Here is a 22,957-nt window from a genome sequence, read left to right as displayed (position 1 = left end):
TTCATGATCCTGAGGCGACTGAGAACCCTTTAATAAAGGAATCCTTTTTCACCTGAATTGTCAAGTGATACTTACCAGTGACTATCACGTAATGTTACAGGTAGTTCCATTTTCTTCCTCTTCTTTCTCTCCTTTCTTCTTTGTCACACGGTCCATTGTGTTATAGCCCACGTGTCATGATAACACTTGTACCATCTTTTCATTTAGATTCCACCTACAATTATTTACCGATTCCAGTTCTGGAATAGGCTTTCATCATCTACCACTAGAATTCTCAAGTTCATAAGGTACTGAGACATATACATGTTCACACCATTATAAAGAACAAAGTATAAACATTGAGGTTTTTCTCACACCCATGTTCCTGTGTTCTTTGATATGATATAAATTGGTGCTTCACTTGCCCAAGGTTGATGTAGATATAAGGGGCTTTTCATATTATAGCAAATTTATATTACACCTTTATGATGTCCTTTTGTTAAATTTATTGTTGAAAAAAAGCATATGCATATATACACATTGTCTTCCCAGTATATGATGATACAAGCAAGGCTATATATAGGTCTTTTTAGAAAAACCTTTAGAAAAACCTTTGCACATAATTATATTATATGGCTATTATGAACGGTCTTTCACAAATTGATATATGTAGTGGTCATTGAATGTTGGTTGAATTTAAACATTGTTTAATTTTATGCAAATTATAACCAATTAAATATATGCATAAATAGTGCTCTAGGCAACAGCTGAGTTATCCTTGAGGAAGGGGCCGTTACACGCCCCCGAAACGCGCGTCGGATCAGGACTCTGTTTTTGCCTACCTCACCTGTGCGGTGATAACCTGCCAAGTAATCTCTCCCTCGTGTGGAATCAACCGGCTTCCACTGGACACGGTACGGATTGCCTGCTGGAGAGGTTGAGAGGTTACCGCTGACATTTCCTTTGTCTGCAACCAGGATACATTGGTACCTCCAGCGGTTCTGCATTGCTCGTTTGGAAGCGGATCGGAGCCTTGTGTGGTGCTAACCTGCCAAGCAACTTCCTCCTGTGTGGAATCAGTCAGCTGACACTGGATACGGTCTGGACTGCCCGCTGGAGAGGCTGAGTAGTTACCGCTGATCTTATTGTTGTCCGCAGCCAACATCTTGGTGCTTTCAGTGGCTTCGTACTGCTTGATTTCGAAAGTACATTTGGGAGAATACGGGACCGGCTGGTTTGTGGCCTTGTGAAGTGTTATAAAGGCTCTGTAAAGAGGGATGTCGGTAACCATACATCTCCCCCAGAGCCAGCACTAGTCGCGGCCACTGGCCTCAAAACGTCCGCTCTGGAAGTCTAACAGGTCAATCCTGTACATAGCGGTTCCAGCCTAATCAACGGAGAAATCCGGGGTGTTTTTTGCGGTCAAGTTGTTGTGAGGTTTATTCCCCCAGGCCCTGGGGGCGAATATAACGTCGCAAACTTATATTGTACAACTTAAAACTTGTAAGTTAGCCAGGGGTGGTATAGTACATCTTTCATTGTATAAGTCTAAATTATTAACCAAACAAAATATATGCCACCGGCCGGGGCATTACATTAGACTGGTAAAACTAAATCAATGTGAATATTGTATCACCTCGAAGTTAATTGGTTATACAAAAGAATTTTATTCTCATTACTTTCATTTTTTATTTTATGTGGTCCTTGTTTTATGTGGTCCTTGGTTTTAGTAATAATCAGTGTATTGTATATTATCAAATACTCTGTCTTGAAACAAGGATAGCAAAAAATTTTTTATTTGTGGTCTATTAATAAAATTATAAAAACCCATCTAGCGCTGGTTTATTGTGGATTTTTACTTAAAATCCTTTACACAGTTTATTAAAGGCTACTTTACACACTGCGATATCGGTCCCGATATCGCTAGTGTGGATACCCGCCCCCATCTGTTGCGCGACACGGGCAAATCGCTGCCCATGCTGCACAACACCGACCAGACCCGTCACACATACTTACCTGCCCGGCGACGTCGCTGTGACCGGCGAACCGCCTCCTTTCTAAGGGGGCGGTCCGTGCGGCGTCACAGCGACGTCACTGAGCGACCGCCCAATAGCAGCGGAGGGGCGGAGATGAGTGGCCGGAACATCCCGCCCACCTCCTTCCTTCCTCATAGCGGCTGGGAGGCAGGTAAGGAGAGGTTCCTCGTTTCTGCGGTGTCACACGGAGCGATGTGTGCTGCCGCAGGAGCGACGAACTACATCGTTACTGCTGCAGTAACGATAATCGAGAATGGAGACCCATGTCACCGATGAGCGATTTTGCACGTTTTTGCAGCGATGCAAAATCGCTCATCGGTGTCACACGCAGCAACATCGCTAATGCGGCCGGATGTGCGTCACAAATTCCGTGACCCCAACGACTCCGCATTAGCGATGTCGCAGCGTGTAAAGCCCCCTTTAGTGGGAGTGGTGTACAGGGTCTTAGCAGTAAAGAGTATTCCATATTTCTGCCAGATACCCACAGAGATATTGAAATCTGAAAAAAGAGACTTCTGCTCATTGAAGGTAAGAACTGCTCACATAGCGTTCAACTCCACAGCAAACGAGTGCTCTAGCACTGGCATCTCAGCAGGGATATTCCCCTACTACACATGTGTGTCTGGGTCCCTGTGACAGTTTACAGGACATAACTCAGGGCACCTAGACAGAAGGCAGAGGGACTACTTTCTATTTCTGGTGTAGAGCTTAGTACAATATATATATATATATACTATTACATGTGACACATGTACCTTGTATTACCATTATTCGCTGTATATGAACCCCTTTTCTCCGGGCATTATTTGTCTATAGCATTTTTCACGAACCTGAGGCAACTGAGAACCCTTCAGTGAAGGAATTCCACTAACCCTTACAATACCAACCAGGGGCCTCCCTGCAGTAACTCAGGTAGTTGTACCCATTCTCTTTCCGCATTCTATGTGTTCTTCTTCTTTCTTCTTTTTTTTCTTTTTTCTTCTTTTTATTTCTATCATGTAGTTCAGGGGTTTATAGATATATGTCCTGCATCTCATATTTCCTTTAGTGGTGCTTCTTACCCATTCTCATATCATTTACCCTAGTATTTCATGATCCTGAGGCGACTGAGAACCCTTTAATAAAGGAATCCTTTTTCACTTGAATTGTCAAGTGATACTTACCAGTGACTATCACGTAATGTTACAGGTAGTTGCATTTTCTTCCTCTTCTTTCTCTCCTTTCTTCTTTGTCACACGGTCCATTGTGTTATAGCCCACGTGTCATGATAACACTTGTACCATCTTTTCATTTAGATTCCACCTACAATTATTTACCGATTCCAGTTCTGAAATAGGCTTTCATGATCTACTCACTAGAATTCTCAAGTGCATAAGGTACTGAGACATATACATGTTCACACCATTATAAAGAACAAAGTATAAACATTGAGGTTTTTCTCACACCCATGTTCCTGTGTTCTTTGATATGATATGTGTTCATTTCCTTCACTATATAGGATTGCAAGTTTTCCATTTGTACCTTAATGGCAATGACGCTATACAATTGAACACATATCATCCTGTTATCCATATAGGTGTGTATTTACCTGCTTGACTATTTTTGGTTGTTTGATCCAGAATGTTTCTCCAGATAGGTCATGTGGAAATTTTCTTTCCTCAGTACAAATGTTTTCACTATGGCTTTGGAAAAATTTTTTGTATGTGCATCATGGTCATTTGACCCATTGTACTCTCAAGTAGCAATATATTGTACTGTTATGTTGTACTATGTACTAATTACGTGTTTATATGGTTTTGTAACCCTTTATGATCTTAGATAACTTTATCCTTGATAAAGACCTAAAAACAAGGTCGAAACGTTGGATGAATTATCCTTTTGCACAAATAAAGAATTTTCAGCATTCCAAGAGTTCTTTTCTTACGTTATTGATCACTATAGTGTGCCAGAGCTATTTCTATTGAATTGACTCTTATTTTTTCTGAGCACCTGCTATATACACAGTGACCCAGACATATTCAAGTTTCATTCAGAAGGCAGAGGGAAGCCTTAGCAGCTGAGCCTATATCTTGGCTTGTGAGCATTAGAACAGGCCGGCGATTACAGGGTAACATGAAAAATGTCCAGCTTGCATTATGACTAGAACATGACAATATCCTTTTAAGTACTAACCTATGATGCGTTCCTAAGCAGTTGATGTTATATGTTCTACATTTCATTTTCTGCATACTTTACAAGTAGTAGAATTTGCTTTGATATAGGCAACTGGATTTTCACAATGAAAAGGCAAAGGATAACGCCCGAAAAAGACGCCATACATTATGTCAGTGCCATCACTGACAAACCTGGATTGACCATGAAATACATCAATCCCCTTAAAGGTGAGTTAAAACAAGTTTTAACTAAATTGCCTTAATATTGTCATGCATTAGAATGACTGTCTTAGGTAATGATAAATATTTTCTACAGGAAGAGGAGTGTTTGCTGAAACTGAAATCGAAAAAGGGAGTTTTGTTGCAGAATATCGAGGCGAGCTCACGTATGCACTTACGATGGTAGACAACTACTCGAGATTTATGGTTGTGGTACAAGTCAAAGATCTAATGGCCCATACTGCAGCGAAGGTCTTCCAAGCACACTTATGCAGACCTCATGGCTACTCAGAGAGAGTCCTCACAGATCAAGGCACAGCCTTTGAAGCGGAAATCTTCAAGGACTTCTGCAGCTTTTACCGATGCAGGAAGATGCGCACTACACCCTACCATGCTCAAACCAATGGTTATCAACCTGCTCAGGACTTTACCCCATATTCCAGATGTGGCCTTACAAGTGATTTATAGAGGGGTAACAATACGTTGGGATCACCGGATCTAATCTCCCTTTTTATACACCCTAAAATCTTGTTTGCTTTAGAATAAACAATAACATCATAAAGGTATAGCAGTACCGTTTCAAAGTTTCGGTGTCCCAAGCAGCATTCCATCAGCCTCTGGAAGGTTCCTGGCAAATTGCACAGCTCGAAGGGCATGCTTTTGAACTCGCAGAGACCCATCGGGGTGGCAAAGGCGGTCTTCTCCCGGTCTGCCTCAGCAACGGACACTTGCCAATAGCGACTAGTGAGATCAAGGGTAGAAAAATAATTTGCAGTTCTCAATGCAGCTAGCTATTCCTCAATACAGGGGAGTGGTGCTGTCCTTCTTCTTTAACAGGACCAACGGAGCTGCCCAGAGGCTACAACTGTCACGGATAACCCCAGCCTCCTTCATGTTGCTCAACATGTCCTTGGTACACTGGTAATGTGCAGGTAGTTTTGGCTTATATCTCTCTTTGATGGGTGGGTGTGCACTTGTGGGGATGTAGTGTTTGACCCCTTTTATTCTTCAAAAGTCTAGCGGATGTTTGCTGAAGACTTGCTCGTATTCTTGCACTAGCCTGTAGACCCCCTTCTTGTGATGTGAAGGTGTGGAGTCAGTGCCTACGTGTAATTCCTTACACCACTCCTCTGGCTGACTTGGTGAGCTGTCACTGAATGGGTGGGCTGAAGCAATGGTGGATGCTGCTGTTTGGATAGCATGTGTATCTACTGAGAACAGCTTATCAATGGTGGCAAATCGGAGCAGCTTAATCTCTTGCTCTCCGCAGTTCAACACTCTCATGGGCACTCTTCCCTTCCATATTAATGAATAAAACTATGATGTAAATAGCATATAGATACCCCACAAATGCAGATAAAAGTAGGTTATGGGAAAAGGGGGAAGAGAGAAACAGGAAAATAGTGGAATAAAGTATACCTTCCAGGTGGGAGAGGAAATGGCAGCACAGCCAGTGGAGGTGAAGCAAGGGGAGCCTGCAACTAAAGAGTTGAGAGCGTTATCACATGGTGACTGAGCCTGATTGTAACGGGAGCATAGAGGTGCCGATCCTGTCTTACCTGCGTTGGTGTAGAAGTGGGTGTCCTGTGGTGGAGTCAGCTATGTGCAGTGGTGGCCGTGGGTTCTTTTATGTGCGACCGTAGTAATAGCTGCGCCCACTTCCTGTATGGGAGTGGAATGCAGTGAGGGTAATGGAACACACGCCTGCGCATTTGTGTTTAACGTCGCGCATGTGCAGAACGGACAAAAGGCTGCGCTCACTTCCTAATGAAAGGGAGTGAGACGCATCTGGGAAGAGAAGGGAAAAGATTAGGGTTTGGGGATGATGAAAGGGCTTTCTACGGGCAAGGATGGCAAAGGGTGGCAGTGACGGAAAGTCAGGCAGCCTGTCCTGTCCTGTCCGGTCCGTCCGTCTTTTTGTATCATGAATTGGAAAGACTGCAAGGGGGAGGGGAGGTGCTTGTGTCCAAAAGGAGGAGTTATTCAGATTCATTGCAGTGGGCGGCGGCTGCAAAAAGCACCATTCTTCTTGTTTTTGCTCTGCAAAACAGCCTTTTCAAGGGTTGGCTTGGGTGACAAAATGTCTTCTGTAGGCGTGGGTTTGTCTCCCTCTCCCTAAGATGTGTCCGGTATAGGCCAGGGTGCCACTCAAGGCCGTAACCAATTCGGGTTATAGCTTCTCGGCCTTTTGGCTAAGATCAAGTGTAGTTTTGGAGGACGCTACCTTGGTCGGTACTGGAAGGTGCCTGGGATTGCACGTCTGCCGGCCTTGAGGAAGTGTGTGCGCCTTCTGGTGACACATAGCCCTCTTGTGCCTGGACGGTTCCCAGGCAACGGGAGGCGATCACCTTTGTTATTTTGAAGTCCTACTGATAAACAGAAAAAAAAAAAAATTAAATCTGTTCTTATCAGTTTAATATCTGATACGTCCCCTCTCTGGGGACCATATATTAAATGGATTTTTAGAACAAGGAGATGGAAAAAATCTTGCTCTGTCCACTGCACGCATTGACCTGGTAATGCAGTACCTCCAGGACCGGTGCACCCCTTCTTAACCCAGTTTCCAAAAGCAGAACTCAATTCACCTGATTCAAATGAGCCCCATTAGTGAATTGAAAGAAAGCAAAAACTTTATATGCACCTCAATTTGGCCAATTCACTTTTCACACTTTCACCCTTTTTTTTATCTTTCACACCTTTTACTTGCTTTATTGATGCAAAAAGCTGTGCCAAATAGCAAACTCATCTCCACTCAACTTGACCAACTCTGCTATGTCCCGTGCAGTATCTTATTCTCAGTCTTATCTAGATCATTTGCAATTGAATAGAATAGATCCCTTTTGGCTGCTTATGACTGTGTAAAATATGTAGTTTTACTGGGCTGGGATGAGAGAATCCATTGAAGCATGGTGTAGGGATTGTGGTTCCTGTGTGCTAAGAAGAGAGGCTGGCACCAGCCAGAAAGCCCCATTGCAGCCAATAATCACTTAATAACTTTTTCAACTTGTCATCATATGGGAGGCCTTCCATTCCTTGTAGTAGTCTAGTTGCCCACCTTTGAACTGACTCTAACTTCTGAATGTCCTTATTAAAATGTGGAGCCCAAAACTGGTTCCCATATTCCAGATGTAGCCTTACAAGTGATTTATAGAGGTGTAACAATACGTTGGGATCACGGGATCTAATCTCCCTTTTTATACACCCTAAAATCTTGTCCCAAGCAGCATTCCATCAGCCTCTGGAAGGTTCCTGGCGCATTGCACAGCTCGAAGGGCATGCTTTTGAACTCGCAGAGACCCATAGGGGTGGCGAAGGCGGTCTTCTCCCGGTCTGCCTCAGCAACGGACACTTGCCAATAGTGACTAGTGAGATCAAGGGTAGAAAAATAATTTGCAGTTCTCAATGCAGCTAGCGATTCCTCAATACGGGGAGTGGTGCCGTCCTTCTTTTTTAACAGGATCAACAGAGCTGCCCAAAGGCTACAACTGTCACGGATAACCCCAGCCGCCTTCATGTTGCTCAACATGTCCTTGGTACACTGGCAATGTGAAGGTGGTATTGGCTTATAGCTCTCTTTGATGGGTGGGTGTGCACCTGTGGGGATGTGGTGTTGGACCCCTTTTATTCCCCCAAAATCTAGCGGGCTTCCCACCGGTAACCCGCTCCCCAGCTTGGATGGATGCTGAGGGAGCCCCTTTTGCCCGCAGGCTCTGGCCCTGGGAACTGTAGCCTTGGCGGTGACTGTGCTTCCCTCTACGGTGTGAGCTGTTGCCTTCAATCGGGTCTTGACTGCTGGGAAACCCTGGAGGTTCCTGTCGCTAACGGATTTGACCGGTTTTACGGCGACTCCTAGCCTGGTCGGGGTCCGTAGGCCCTGCCGGATGGTGCTGGCTTCTCTTCACTCCCCGATCTGGTACCGGCGGGCCACCGCCCATCCCCGGTCCGTACGGTTCACTCCAATCAGCCTCTCCTGCAGAAGGTCACCACCGTCTGCCAACCTTGCTGAGTGCCCGGGCCACACACCCGGACACGGTCAGTCTCCTCTCCTCTTCACTTCTCTAACTCCAAAACTGATCTCTAATCTGACTCCTTTTCCCGCCTCCAGGACTGTGAACTCCTCGGTGGGTGGGATCAACTGCCTGGCCCACCCCCTGGTGTGGACATCAGCCCCTGGAGGAAGGCAACTAGGATTTGTGTTTAGCTTCGGTGTGCCTAGCCGGAGTGTAGAGTGTGTTGGTGTAGTACCTGTGACGACCTGGCTTGTCCAGGGCGCCACATTCCCCTATAGTAAAATGCAGACCGTCCGCGGGCTGCCCGTCCATCACCGGTTTTATTTTCACAACTGAAAAAGAATAAAACGGTAAAACATGTAAAAGCATCATAAACATTTTACAACGGTACAGCTTCCGCTCTTCTCCCACCCAAACAACCTGGCCCTGATGCTGCCCCTAAGAAGCGGGCAGCACCCCTTGACCCCAGTCCAGCACCAAGTTGCCCGAGCGGGTTCTGTGTCTTTCAGGGGGCCCACGTCCAAGGGGACCCCTGAACCCCCGGAGGATCGCCACCGGTTACGGTAGTGGCGGGCCTAGGCCATCCCTTTCCTCCAGGCCCATCCTCCCAAATCAGCCTCTCCGGAGGCGGTAACGGTGTCAAGCCAACAAACATTTTTATTTACATTGCACTAAGTTTGTGGTTGCCCTGCAAGTTCTCGGGCTTGTCCGTAAGCAGTTCCTTACGCAATGGTTGCACAGTCCCTACGGGGACAACAGTTGCCGGCAACGGCCGGTTTAATCACGGTTCAATCAGGTAAACTTCTTTGGTTGATCATCTTTACTTATCATTTAAAACTTTCAAACTGGTACACTCAACACATAAAGCCCCCCCCTTTTAAAGAGTAGTTTCCCTGTACCTAAGTGGGGGTCTACCTAGGTTGGGGCGAGTGGACCTTCGGGGTCCGGTGTCAGTGGTGACAGGCAGTGGGGCAGAGGGAACAGTCAGTTCCTCCTCCCTGCTATCATGTGGGGCAGGCGGAGGCGTAGGGGAGCTGGGTACAGGTACATCCCTGGGCACTGGCTCGCGGTTAACCGTTTCCATCATTTCTTCATCCACGGGTTGTGGGAACAGTATCACTGGAAGGATCACCGCACCGTTCTGTGTAGGCCAGTCTGCTGGAAAATCACCCATCATGGTGTGGATTACCTCTTTTTCCTTCTCCACTGGACTGGGAACTGGAGCCTCATCCGCTACTCTCAATGCTGGTGGGCACTTCTTCAGGTGGTCTCGGGAAACCGTGGCCAAAGTCCCCCCCTGGTCACGGCTGATCTGGTAGGCCTTCCCATTCTCCCATCCTGTGGGCTGGACTACATACGGGGTTTTTTCCCATTGATCATCCAGCTTGTGGGCCCTTCTTTTCCGCTTCAGCACTACATCCCCAGGTTGGAAGGAACCGGCAGGCGCCTTCTTGTTGAAGCACTGCTCCTGTTGTCCCCGACTCCGGCACAAGTTCTTTTCAACATACTCCTGGACCTGTCGGTACTGTGTCCTCCGCCGAGTGTCCCATTCAGCTGTCGACAGGAGTGCTTCTGAAGCTTCCAAGCCCATTTCCAGATCCACTGGTAGCCGGCCGGGACGAGCTCTCATCAGGTATGCTGGAGTGCATTTCGTAGAGCTGGAAGGGATGTTGTTGTACATATCGACCAGGTCAGGTAGCTTCTCCAGCCACAGGTTCCGCTCTTCCAGTGGTAACGTCTTGAGGAGGCCCAGGACCAAGTGGTTCATCTTTTCACAAATGCCATTGGTTTGGGCGTGGTAAGGCGTGGTCCGGATTTTCTTGCAGCCGTACAACTGGCAGAATTCCTGGAATACCTCTGCTTCAAAGGCCGGACCCTGGTCGGTAAGCACCCTCTCCGGGTACCAATGCGGTCAACAGAAATAAGCCTGGAAAGCCTTAGCAGCGGTGCGGCCGGTTAAGTCCTTAACTGGGACAACCACCAGGAACCTCGAGTAGTGGTCTACGATGGTCAGAGCGTAGGTGTACCCACTTCGGCTGGGGGTGAGCTTTACATGGTCAAGGGCAACCAGCTCCAGCGGTTGGTGTGTAATGATCGGGTGTAGGAGTGCCTTCTGGCTGGCCTCGTCCTTCCTTCTCAATGCGCAAGGGCCACATTCTCGGCACCAGGCCTCCACAGATTCCCGCATTCCACTCCAATAGAACCGCTCTCTTAACAACATCTCTAGCTTCTTCCACCCGAAGTGCACTGCACCATCATGGTATGCTTGCAGGACGGTGGGCACGTTAGCCTGGGGAATCACCAGCTGGCGGATCTTCTCGTGAGTCTTTGGATTAATCAGCTCGCGATACAACTTCCCCTGGTGTAGGTATAGCCGGGTCCGTTCTTGCCACAGACGTTGGGCTTCGGCAGGGGCAGCAGGGTCTATCCCAGCAGAACCCTGTTCCACTAGAGTCTTGACCAGGCGGACAGCAGGTGCCTGGTCCTGAGCTTCCTGCCAGTCCTGTCGGGGCAGCGGATCCAGGTTCACCCGTTGTTGGTAGACGTGCACCTTCTCAGTGAATGGCCGGTGAAATGCAGGCAACTCGATCTCTTCGAGGTCATCATCCTCTGGCCCCTCTTCCGACAGGTGGGGCATCCGGGAGAGTGCATTGGCATTGACGTTGGTACGGCCGGCCCGGTACTTGATGGTGAAATCGTAGTTGGCTAACCTGGTCACCCACCGCTGCTCCAACGCGCCCAGCTTGGCCGTATCTAGATGGGTCAGCAGGTTATTGTCTGTGTACGCGGTGAACTTGGCTGCTGCCAGGTAATGGCGGAACCGCTCGGTGATAGCCCACACCAGTGCCAAGAGCTCAAGCTTGAAGGAGATGTAGTTCTCAGGGTTCCTCTCAGTCGGTCGGAGTTTTCGGCTAGCATAAGCTATTACCTTTTCCCTTCTGTCTTGGACCTGGGATAGAACAGCCCCCAAGCCCACATTGCTGGCGTCGGTGTAGAGGATGAATGGGTGGCTGTAGTCAGGGTACGCTAGGATTTCCTCTCCGGTCAGGGCTGTTCTCAGCTGGCGGAAGGATTCCTCATGCTTTTCTTCCCACACCAATGGGGCTACTAGGGATCTACCACCCTTGGTCTGTCCTACGAGGAGGTCTTGCATGGGGGCAGCCATCTTTGTGTACCCCTTAATGAAGCGACGGTAATATCCCACCAGGCCCAGAAACTGCCTCACTTCCCTCACTGTGGTCGGTCTCGGCCAGTCTTGGATGGCGGTGATCTTCTCGGGGTTGGGGGCGACACCTTCCGCACCAACCACATGTCCTAGGTACTGCACTCTGGGTTTCAGCAGATGACACTTTGAGGGCTTCAACTTCATCCCATACTTGGCAAGGGACGCGAACACCTCGGCTAGGTGCTCCAGGTGGGCTTCATACGTCTGTGAGTACACAATCACATCATCCAAGTACAGCAAAACGGTCCCATAGGCAGTCTTCTCTCGGTCTTCCGGTGCCACGGCCACCTGCCAGTACCCGCTGGTGAGGTCAAGGGTGGAGAAGTAGTTAGCGGTTCTCAGCAAGGCCAGGGACTCTTTGATGCGGGGCAGAGGGTAAGCATCCTTATGCGTTATCTGGTTAATCTTCCGGTAATCCACACACATCCGCATGGTGCCATCCTTCTTCTTAACCAGCACCAACGGAGCGGCCCAGGGACTACAGCTGTCCCTAATAACCCCTGCCTCCTTCATGTTCCTCAACATGTCTTTGGCGCATTGGTAGTGCGCAGGGGGAATAGGCCTGTATCTCTCTTTAATAGGGGAGTGTGTACCGGTAGGGATGTGGTGTTGAACCCCTTTAATCTGCCCAAAATCTAGAGGGTGCTTGCTAAAAACCCGCTCATACTCCTGTACCACCCGGTATACCCCTTCCTTGTGGTGTATGGGGGTATCATCAGTGCCGACATGTAGCTCTCGATACCACTCGCCTAACTCCCCCAGGGATGAGTGGGAACCGGCAGCAGGCGGTGTGACCGGGGGAACGGCTTCATGGATCGTGTGGGGATCTAGAGTGAGCAATTTGGCAAGCGTAGCGTACCGGGTGGTGCATGAATGCACACATATTGGTTTTATAATCTTATTGTATTACTTTATATTCTTATTTCACTTGTGCATATCTCCACCATAATCCTGGCTAAGAAATATAGCTTTTTTTGGGGTACACAGGTAGTAAGGTCTTCTTTCTATTTCTTTAGGGGTGATATAGCCTGGTGGAACTCTAGACCTCTAACATTATATATGCACCCTTTTTCTTTATGGTTCTTGGACACCTTATAACATTCTTCCATACATATATATCTTTCTCATAAATTATAAATAATTAGGCATTTTTATATATTTTATTTACATTTTCATAAATAACTTTTTACAAAGCATGGGGGACATTCTCACATACATATAATTTTCATGTACGCATTCTGAAAATTTACGCATAAACCGTACACACTCCTTTTTGTAACAATTTCTATAACTCATTCGCTGAACTCTCATCCCGGATATTCATTCTTACACCGAATTTCCTGTTATAACACAACATTCATGATTTTTATTCAATTTATTTTTATTTTTTAGGTTTATTAGTAGTGATGAGCGAGTACTAAAAAGCTCGGGTGCTCGAAGCTCGGGCCGAGCCTCCCAAGATACTCGTGTACTCGGCCCGAGCACCGAGCCCAATGTTATCCTATGGGAGACCCGAGTATTTTTGTGAAATGACCACCGGCAGCATGTAGAAACCCTAAAAATGGCACAAAAGTCTCCGAAGAGTGCTCAAATGACATGGCAACAGCATGGGGAAGACCCCTTGAAGCATTTATCACTCAAAAGTCACAGCTGTGAATAATTTTGTCCGCGTTTTACGCCATTTTTACGGACTCACCAGAAAACCTTCCAAAATGACACCAAAATGATTTTTCATAGCGGAAATGTTAAGGGCACATACCCAATAGTGAGATAGAGCTAATGTATGTTACTTTTTGAGATCAATACATGAAAGATTTTACGTAAAACATTGTGTGGCACTCCGATGTCCCTGAGAAGAGACGTACATAAAGGCCTCTGAGTCTAATGTGCCCATTTTGAGGAACTGAGTCTTTGTAGTATTTTCCTTTGCCAGGGCAGTCCAAAATTGTGAGGTTCACCAATGCCCCTGCATACAGACGTGCATGATGGCCTGTAAACCTGAAGTGCCCATTGTAAGGAAGTGGGTCTATTGTAGTATAGCCCTTAGGCAGGGCAGCCAAAAATTGGGAGGCTCCACGTTGTCCCTGGATAGAGACGTGCATGAGGGCCTCAAAACATTAAGTGTCCAGTGTCAGGAAGTGGGTGTATTATAGTATAGCCCTTAGGCAGGGCAGCCAAAAATTGGGAGGCTCCACGTTGTCCCTGGATAGAGACGTGCATGAGGGCCTGTAAACCTGAAGTGCCCATTGGAAGGAAGTGGGTCTTTTGTAGTATAGCCCTTTGGCAGGGCAGCCAAAAATTGGGAGGCTCCACGTTGTCCCTGGATAGAGACGTGCATGAGGGCCTGTAAACCTGAAGTGCCCATTGGAAGGAAGTGGGTCTTTTGTAGTATAGCCCTTTGGCAGGGCAGCCAATAATTGGGAGGCTCCACGTTGTCCCTGGATAGAGACATGCATGAGGGCCTCAAAACATTAAGTGTCCATTGTCAGGAAGTGGGTGTATTATAGTATAGCCCTTAGGCAGGGCAGCCAAAAATTGGGAGGCTCCACGTTGTCCCTGGATAGAGACGTGCATGAGGGCCTGTAAACCTGAAGTGCCCATTGGAAGGAAGTGGGTCTTTTGTAGTATAGCCCTTTGGCAGGGCAGCCAAAAATTGGGAGGCTCCACGTTGTCCCTGGATAGAGACGTGCATGAGGGCCTCAAAACATTAAGTGTCCATTGTCAGGAAGTGGGTGTATTATAGTATAGCCCTTTGGCAGGGCAGCCAAAAATTGGGAGGCTCCACGTTGTCCCTGGATAGAGACGTGCATGAGGGCCTCAAAACATTAAGTGTCCATTGTCAGGAAGTGGGTGTATTATAGTATAGCCCTTAGGCAGGGCAGCCAAAAATTGGGAGGCTCCACGTTGTCCCTGGATAGAGACGTGCATGAGGGCCTCAAAACATTAAGTGTCCATTGTCAGGAAGTGGGTCTTTTGTAGTATAGCCCTTTGGCAGGGCAGCCAAAAATTGGGAGGCTCCACGTTGTCCCTGGATAGAGACGTGCATGAGGGCCTCAAAACATTAAGTGTCCATTGTCAGGAAGTGGGTGTATTATAGTATAGCCCTTAGGCAGGGCAGACAAAAATTGGGAGGCTCCACGTTGTCCCTGGATAGAGACGTGCATGAGGGCCTCAAAACATTAAGTGTCCATTGTCAGGAAGTGGGTCTTTTGTAGTATAGCCCTTTGGCAGGGCAGCCAAAAATTGGGAGGCTCCACGTTGTCCCTGGATAGAGACGTGCATGAGGGCCTCAAAACATTAAGTGTCCATTGTCAGGAAGTGGGTGTATTATAGTATAGCCCTTTGGCAGGGCAGCCAAAAATTGGGAGGCTCCACGTTGTCCCTGCATAGAGACGTGCATGAGGGCCTCAAAACATTGTTCCCATTGCAAAGGAGCGGGTCTCCTGTCGTTGTAATGTCCATTCTGCAAAGAATGGGCGAAAAAATTTACCACTGGGGGTATACCTGAAACAAAGGCCTAACTCTTGTAACGGTCATCATGGTGGCGCATGAGGAGAAGGAGGAGCAGTCCAGCGATTATCCAAAGTCCAGAAGTGTGTACCCATGGGTGACTGGAGGTACATGGCAAATTCCCGTTACAAACTTTAAATTCCGCTCTCATTTGCTGGTGGTGTGGTGAAGTCTGGCCCAATCCAACCCTTGTTCATCTTGATCAGAGTCAGCCTGTCAGCATTTTCAGTTGACAGGCGGGTGCGTTTATCTGTAATGATTCCACCTGCGGCACTAAAAACACGCTCTGACAAAACGCTAGCGGCAGGGCAGGCCAGGACTTCCAAGGCGTAGAGAGCCAATTCATGCCACGTGTCCACCTTGGATACCCAATAATTGTAAGGCACAGAGGAATGTCGGAGTACAGTTGTTCGATCTGCAAGGTACTCCTTGAGCATCTGGGCAAACTTAGGATTTCTTGTGGCACTACCCCGCACCTCAGGGGCTGTGGTACGTGAGGGGCTGAGAAAACTGTCCCACATCTTAAAGACTGTTCCCCTACCTCTGGCGGATTGGACTTGTGCCTCTCTCGGCTGTACGCCTTGGTTGTCCACTGATTCCTGACCTATGCCGCTAGCGTTTTGTGAGGGGAATGCTTTGCCTACTTCCGTGACTATGGCCTTCCGGAACTGCTGCATTTTGGTTGACCTCTCCGCCTCGGGAATAAGAGACATAAAGTTCTCCTTGTAGCGTGGGTCTAACAGTGTTACCAACCAGTAATGATTGTCGGCCAAGATGTTCTTAACGCGAGGGTCACGAGACAGGCAGCTTACCATAAAGTCAGCCATGTGCGCCAGACTCTTAACAGCCAGGACTTCAGTAGCCTGACCAACACGTTGACTGAACATGCTGTCCTCCTCCTCCTCCTCCTCCTCCTCCTCATCTACCCTGTCCTCTGGCCAGCCACGCTGAACCGAGGATATGACTGGTGTGCATGTCATATCCTCAATTTGGCCGGAGATTTGCTCCATGTCTTCATCCTCCTCCTCGTCATAGTCCTCCACTGCACGTTGTGATGAGACGAGGCTGGGCTGTGTGTTATCACCCACACCCACTACTGTTTCTTGCTGCAACTCATCGCGCTCTGCCTGCAATGCATCATGTTTGGTTTTGAGCAGAGACCGTTTTAGAAGGCAGAGTAGCGGTATGGTGATGCTAATAATGGCGTCATCACCACTCACCATCTTGGTGGAGTCCTCAAAGTTTATGAGGATGGTACATAGGTCGGACATCCATCTCCACTCCTCAGGTGTTATGTGTGGAGTTTGACCCATTTCCCGACGGCTTAGGTGATGCAGGTACTCAACAACTGCCCTCTTCTGCTCACATATCCTGACCAACATGTGCAGAGTTGAATTCCAACGCGTGGGGACATCACACACCAGTCTGTGAGCCGGAAGATGCAAACTGCGCTGAAAGCCGGCAAGGCCGGCTGAAGCAGTAGGTGACTTTCGAAAATGTGCAGACAGGCGGCGAACTTTTACCAGCAGATCAGACAGCTCTGGGTATGACTTTAGAAACCGCTGAACCACGAGGTTGAGCACATGGGCCACGCATGGAACATGTGTCAGCTGGCCTCGCCTCAAAGCCGCCACCAGGTTCCGGCCATTGTCACACACGACCTTTCCTGGCTTTAGGTTCAGAGGTGTGAGCCAGTGATCTGCCTGCTGTTTCAGAGCTGTCCACAGCTCTTCTGCATTGTGGGGTTTGTCACCTATGCAGATTAGCTTCAGCACAGCCTGTTGCCGCTTCGCCGAGGCAGTGCTGCAGTGCTTCCAGCTTGGGACTGGTGTGGAGGGTACAGTGGATGAGGATGCGCAGGAGGAGGAGGAGGCTGAAGAGCATGACATTCCGGAGCTGTAGAGTGTGGGTGAAACACTGACTGAGGTAGGGCCTGCAAACCTTGGTGTGGGAAGGACGTGTTCCGTCCCTCGCTCAGACTGGGTCCCAGCTTCCACAATATTAACCCAGTGTGCCGTCAACGAGATGTAGCGGCCTTGCCCACAAGCACTTGTCCACGTGTCTGTGGTTAGGTGGACTTTGGGTGAAACAGCGTTGTTCAGGGCACGTGTGATGTTTTGTGACACGTGGTTATGCAACGCGGGGACGGCACATCGGGAGAAATAGTGGCGGCTGGGGACCGAGTAACGTGGGACAGCTGCCGCCATCAGGTCGCGGAATGCTTCTGTCTCCACCAGCCTAAAAGGCAACATTTCCAGCGCAAGCAGTCGCGAAATGTTAGCATTTAGAACTGTGGCATGTGGGGTGTTGGCAGTGTATTTGCGCCTGCGTTCAAAGGTTTGCTGAATGGATAACTGAACGCTGCGCTGGGACAAGGACGTGCTTGATGATGGTGTTATTTCTGAGTAGGCAACTGCAGGTGCAGGACCGGAGGAGGCTTGTTCGCAGGCAGCATGGACAGGGGATTGGCTCGCATGCACAACCAGCGAAGACGTAGCAGTGACATTAGCAAGCACTGCTCCTCGACTCTGTTGTACTTCCCACAAAGTCGGGTGCTTGGCTGACATGTGCCTGATCATGCTGGTGGTGGTCAGGCTGCTAGTTTTGGTACCCCTGCTGATGCTGGCACGGCAGGTGTTGCAAATGGCCTTTTTAGAATCATCTGGATCCAACTTAAAAAACTGCCAGACTCGGGAAGACCTAACATTTGTACAGGCACCTTGTGTCATGTTGTTGTTCCGGGGAACGGTTGCCTGACTTCTGCCTGGAGCCACCACCCTGCTTCTTACTGCCTGTTGGGATGCTACGCCTCCCTCCCCCTGTGCACTGCTGTCCTCGCTCTGCATATCCTCCTGCCAGGTTGGGTCAGTTACTGGATCATCCACCACGTCGTCTTCCTCTTCCGCACACTGCTCCTCCTCCTGACTTCCTGACAATTGTGTCTCATCATCGTCCACCCCTTGTTGAGACACGTTGCCAACTTCGTGAGAACGTGGCTGCTCAAATATTTGGCCATCTGTACATACGATCTCCTCATGACCCACTTCAACATGAGCTGGTGAGAGGCCAGAATGTGCGAATGGAAACGTGAACAGCTCTTCCGAGTGTCCAAGTGTGGGATCATTAATGTCCGAGGACGTGTACTCAGCCTTGTGGTAGGAAGGAGGATCAGGTTCTGAAATGTGCGGTGCAGTATCACGGCTACTGACACTTGACCGTGTGGAAGACAGAGTGTTTGTGGTGGTGCCAATCTGACTGGAAGCATTATCCGCTATCCAACTAACAACCTGTTGACACTGGTCTTGGTTCAAGAGCGGTGTACTGCTGCGGTCCCCAAGAATTTGGGACAGGACGTGCGAGCGACTAGATGTGGCCCTTTGTTGTGGCAAAATTAGAGCTTGCCCACGACCTCGGCCTCTGCCTGCACCACCATCACGTCCACTTCCTTGTTCCTTGCCAACGCCCTTGCGCATTTTGCAATGCTGTGCTGACGTGTATTCACTAGACTTGGGCGTTATATCAAAGTTTGTGCAAATTGTGCACCTGTACGCTGCCACCGACAGGCACACACGTGCGGTTTTTAAATGCAAGCACGGACGCACTAAGAACCTAACAGGTTTTAGGAGCAAAAATTAATGACGAGAACTCTGACACTATCAGCCACTGCTGACTGACGTGTATTATACACTACACTTGTGCGTTATATAATAGTTTGGTAAAAACGCACACAAGTGCACCTGTACGCTGCCACCGACAGGCACACACGTGCGGTTTTTAAATGCAAGCACGGACGCACTAAGAACCTAACACAGGTTTTAGGAGCAAAAATTAATGACACTATCTGACACTATCAGGACTGTTTTAGACTGTGTACACCAGCCCCAGATATGATGAAGGCTGGTATACGGTCACCACTAGGAATGGCTATATACCCTGCCTGCCTGCCTGCCTGCCTGTATACTGCTACAATAGTCCTGACAAGGACTCTTTTGGTCACTAGCCTGTATTCCAACCTGGCTATACCCTGCCTGTATACAGCAACAATAGTCCTGAGAAGGACTCTGCTACTGTTCTCCGACCTGGCTATACCCTGCCTGCCTGTATACAACTAGAATAGTCCTGAGAAGGACTTTTGGTCACACTGTTTGCAGCCCTGCTACGGAAATAGCTATAAAGGGCCGCAAACCTTTCCCTGAAGCAGCGACCCTCTCCCTGCACTGACTGTCTGGATAGCTGTGAGCAGAGCACAGCGCGCCCGCCGGTATAAAGGCTCGGTCACGCTGTGCAGGCCGGCCAATCACTGCAATTCCACAACTAACAGGGCTGTGGCATTGCAGTGGTCTGCCAGCCAATCCCTGCATGAGGGCTGGCTCTCAAAAGAGCGCCAACATGCAGGGATGAAGACCACGAGTACAGCACGAGTATCGCGAGATTACTCGGTCCCCGTCGAGTAGACCGAGTACAGTGATACTCGTGCGAGTACCGAGTAGTAACAAGCATGCTCGCTCATCACTATTTATTAGTAAAATGGCTTACACTCCCCTTTTTTCCACTTTTTTCTTCACTACTTTTATAAAGAAATTTTTCCTTTCTTTATTCTTAATGCAATTTTATATAGCAACACCACCATTTTTTGCCACGAACATAATTTTTCTTGTCCGTCATCCCGTTCACCCTTACAGGGTTGTGGACAGATGCACTTGTCACTACACTTCTAAGACTCAATACAGGGTCTGGAGCTCAATGCTCCCTTTTTGTTTTTTTTTTCTTCTTTTTTTTCTTTTTTTCATTTTGTCCTTCTTCTTCTTCTTTTTCTGATTTTTGTATCAAAAAGCTGATGAAATTTGAAACACTATACCCCAGTGATTTTATAAATGTTTCTCAATATATCACTTGAGAACTTTTATGGCCGGTATTGTAACAGTTGACCATCCCGGCAGTATTTGAAATACAGCAGTCAGTCCTCTGACGTAGCTCCATATGTGAATATATAGAGGTTCTTCCTCCTTTGATTGCATACTGTTCTTTTTTTGCCCTGATGAAGGAGACAGTGATCTCTGAAACACATTGACCGGAAAAAAGAATAAAGAGATGAAATAATTAACATCAGTTTCCTTTGGTGACAGCGCGGCACGCACCCGATTTTCCTCCTATACGTTATTGCTCTTCTACTAGGGGCTGCGGCTGTCGCCATTTGTAACGTGCATTTAGGGGTTGTGACTGGCACAACCTTAATAGGTGAGTGCAACTACTATTAATTATTTGTTACCTTACCAGGTAAGACCCTAATTTGTGCGTCTGCTCCAGAGTTATTTCCCTGATTATTAATATCTGACAGGCAGTGATTGATCCTGCATTCTCACCTTCCTCTCTGTTGCACATTCTTATTGTTCCTATATGCTCTCTATTTCCATCAGACTTTTTTTGTCCTTCGGTGGGGCTCTAACATATGTGCACCATTTATTATTTATTTTTATGGATTCCTTTCTTTTTTCATGCTAGCGTTCATTATGCAGTAGTCATTCATGATATATCTTATATTTGTGAATCCATTAGGGCTCTATATGTCTGGTGCATCACATTGGGTCTTTTCAGTGCACAATAGGCACCTTTTTCTGTTATGCTCTGCTGCCACCTTATGGACATCCTATCAGTGATGCCAGAAAAAAATGGACATGTCTCCGTGCAGCAATCACGGACACGCGGGTACGCCGCACGGAGACACGTGCAGTGAAAAATCACTGATGTGTGAGCAGACCCATTCATTATAATGGATCTGCGTATCTCAGTGATTCTGTTATGTTTAAAAAAAAGCACAAACGTACCAGAATCACTGACGTGTGAAACAGGCCTTATAGTGTTTTGATTTATGTATGTATTATACAACTTCTGTGGATCTTGTATGAGTGACTTTTCTTCATTTTATTGGATTGTTTTAAAATATTGAAATAAAGTCACGCTTCCTATGCATCCTTTTGTATTCTGATTGGCTACTATAATACAGTTTTTAGGCACTGAGATCGATACCAGAGGCATGGTCTTCCGCTTACCAGAGGATAAGCTCAAAAGGCTAAGGGACATAATAGAAGGGTTTAGTGCTGTTAATAAGGTGGCATTAAGATAAATGAAATATATCTTCTCGGTCTTCTCGTTTTCTTGCTGAGTTGTGCCAATGGACAGAGTTTTTTCTAGACATTTGCTATTGGAAACTCAGGGAACCAAAGCTCCTGGATAGAGTTGAGCGCGGTTCGTGGTTCGTGGTTCTCCAGTTCTAGGCTCGAGTGATTTTGGGGCATGTTCTAGATCGAACTAGAACTCGAGCTTTTTGCAAAAGCTCGATAGTTCTAGAAACGTTCGAGAACGGTTCTAGCAGCCAAAAAACAGCTAAATCATAGCTTGGTTTCTGCTGTAATAGTGTAAGTCACTCTGTGAATCAAACTATTATCACATTTCAGTGTATAGTGTGCGTGAACAGCGCCTTCAGATCACTGCTGTTTCTATAATGGCGATCGCCATTTTTTTTTTTTTTCTTGTCTTCCTTCCCTAAGTGCGCGCGTCTTGTGGGGCGGGCCAGCATGTCAGCCAATCACAGACACACACACAGCTAAGTTGACTTTGAGCCAGAGAAGCAACGGCATGTGTGATAGGATCTGCATGTCACATGTCCCTGCATTATAAAACCGGACATTTTCTTCACGGACGCCATTATCTGCCTTCTGCGTCTTTGGTGTCAGACATCACTGTCGCAGCTCCGTCCTCCTGAGTCCTATAGCCGATACAGCTGTATGCGCTGCATACACAGCGTTAGACAGCATAGGGAGAGCACTTTATAGCAGTCCTTTTAAGGGCTCAAACCGGCAGGGTCAGAGAGCCATAGGTGACAGGTCCTGCAAACAGCAACAGCATCTGTGTAGCCAAGGTCAGGGATTTCCTCCCTGCATTTCACCATTAGGAGGGAATAGAAAGGCAGGCTTCCATTCCTCTACCCAGAGCACCACAATCCTGCCACTGTACCCTCCTGTCCTCTGCACACTCCAACTCATTATAACTAAGCCATTATACTAGCAAACACTCAGTGTACCTAGTGGCATCCTATCTGTGGCTATTGGACTTTGCTATAGTCCCACTAGTGCAAAGACATTTGCAGAGCACGTCTGCCTGCATTGCACACTCCAACTTTTTTAAACTAAGCAATTTTACTAGCAAACACTCAGTGTACCTAGTGGCATCCTATACGTGGCTATTGGACTTTGCTATAGTCCGACTAGTGCCAAGACATTTGCAGAGCGCATCTGCCTGCGTTGCACACTCCAACTATTTTTAACTTAGCCATTATACTAGCAAACACTCAGTGTACCTAGTGGCATCCTATACGTGGCTATTGGACTTTGCTATAGTCCCACTAGTGCCAAGACATTTGCAGAGCGCATCTGCCTGCGTTGCACACTCCAACTAATTATAAGTAAGCCATTATACTAGCAAACACTCAGTGTACCTAGTGGCATCCTATCTGTGGCTATTGGACTTTGCTATAGTCCCACTAGTGCAAAGACATTTGCAGAGCACGTCTGCCTGCATTGCACACTCCAACTTTTTTAAACTAAGCAATTTTACTAGCAAACACTCAGTGTACCTAGTGGCATCCTATACGTGGCTATTGGACTTTGCTATAGTCCCACTAGTGCCAAGACATTTGCAGAGCGCATCTGCCTGCGTTGCACACTCCAACTAATTATAAGTAAGCCATTATACTAGCAAACACTCAGTGTACCTAGTGGCATCCTATCTGTGGCTATTGGACTTTGCTATAGTCCCACTAGTGCA

At 47.6% G+C, this 22,957-nt stretch overlaps 1 pseudogene; it reads left to right on the top strand.

Annotated features, from left to right (window-relative positions):
* Positions 1-6,730: 6,730 nt before the first annotated feature.
* LOC142285658 (U2 spliceosomal RNA) lies at positions 6,731-6,937 on the top strand (annotated as a pseudogene).
* Positions 6,938-22,957: the final 16,020 nt, after the last annotated feature.

This window comes from Anomaloglossus baeobatrachus, unplaced genomic scaffold, assembly GCF_048569485.1.
Source record: "Anomaloglossus baeobatrachus isolate aAnoBae1 unplaced genomic scaffold, aAnoBae1.hap1 Scaffold_604, whole genome shotgun sequence".
Classification (NCBI taxonomy): domain Eukaryota; kingdom Metazoa; phylum Chordata; class Amphibia; order Anura; family Aromobatidae; genus Anomaloglossus; species Anomaloglossus baeobatrachus.
The sequence above is the reverse complement of the archived record's forward strand: the minus strand, read 5'-3'. Positions and strand labels throughout refer to the sequence as shown.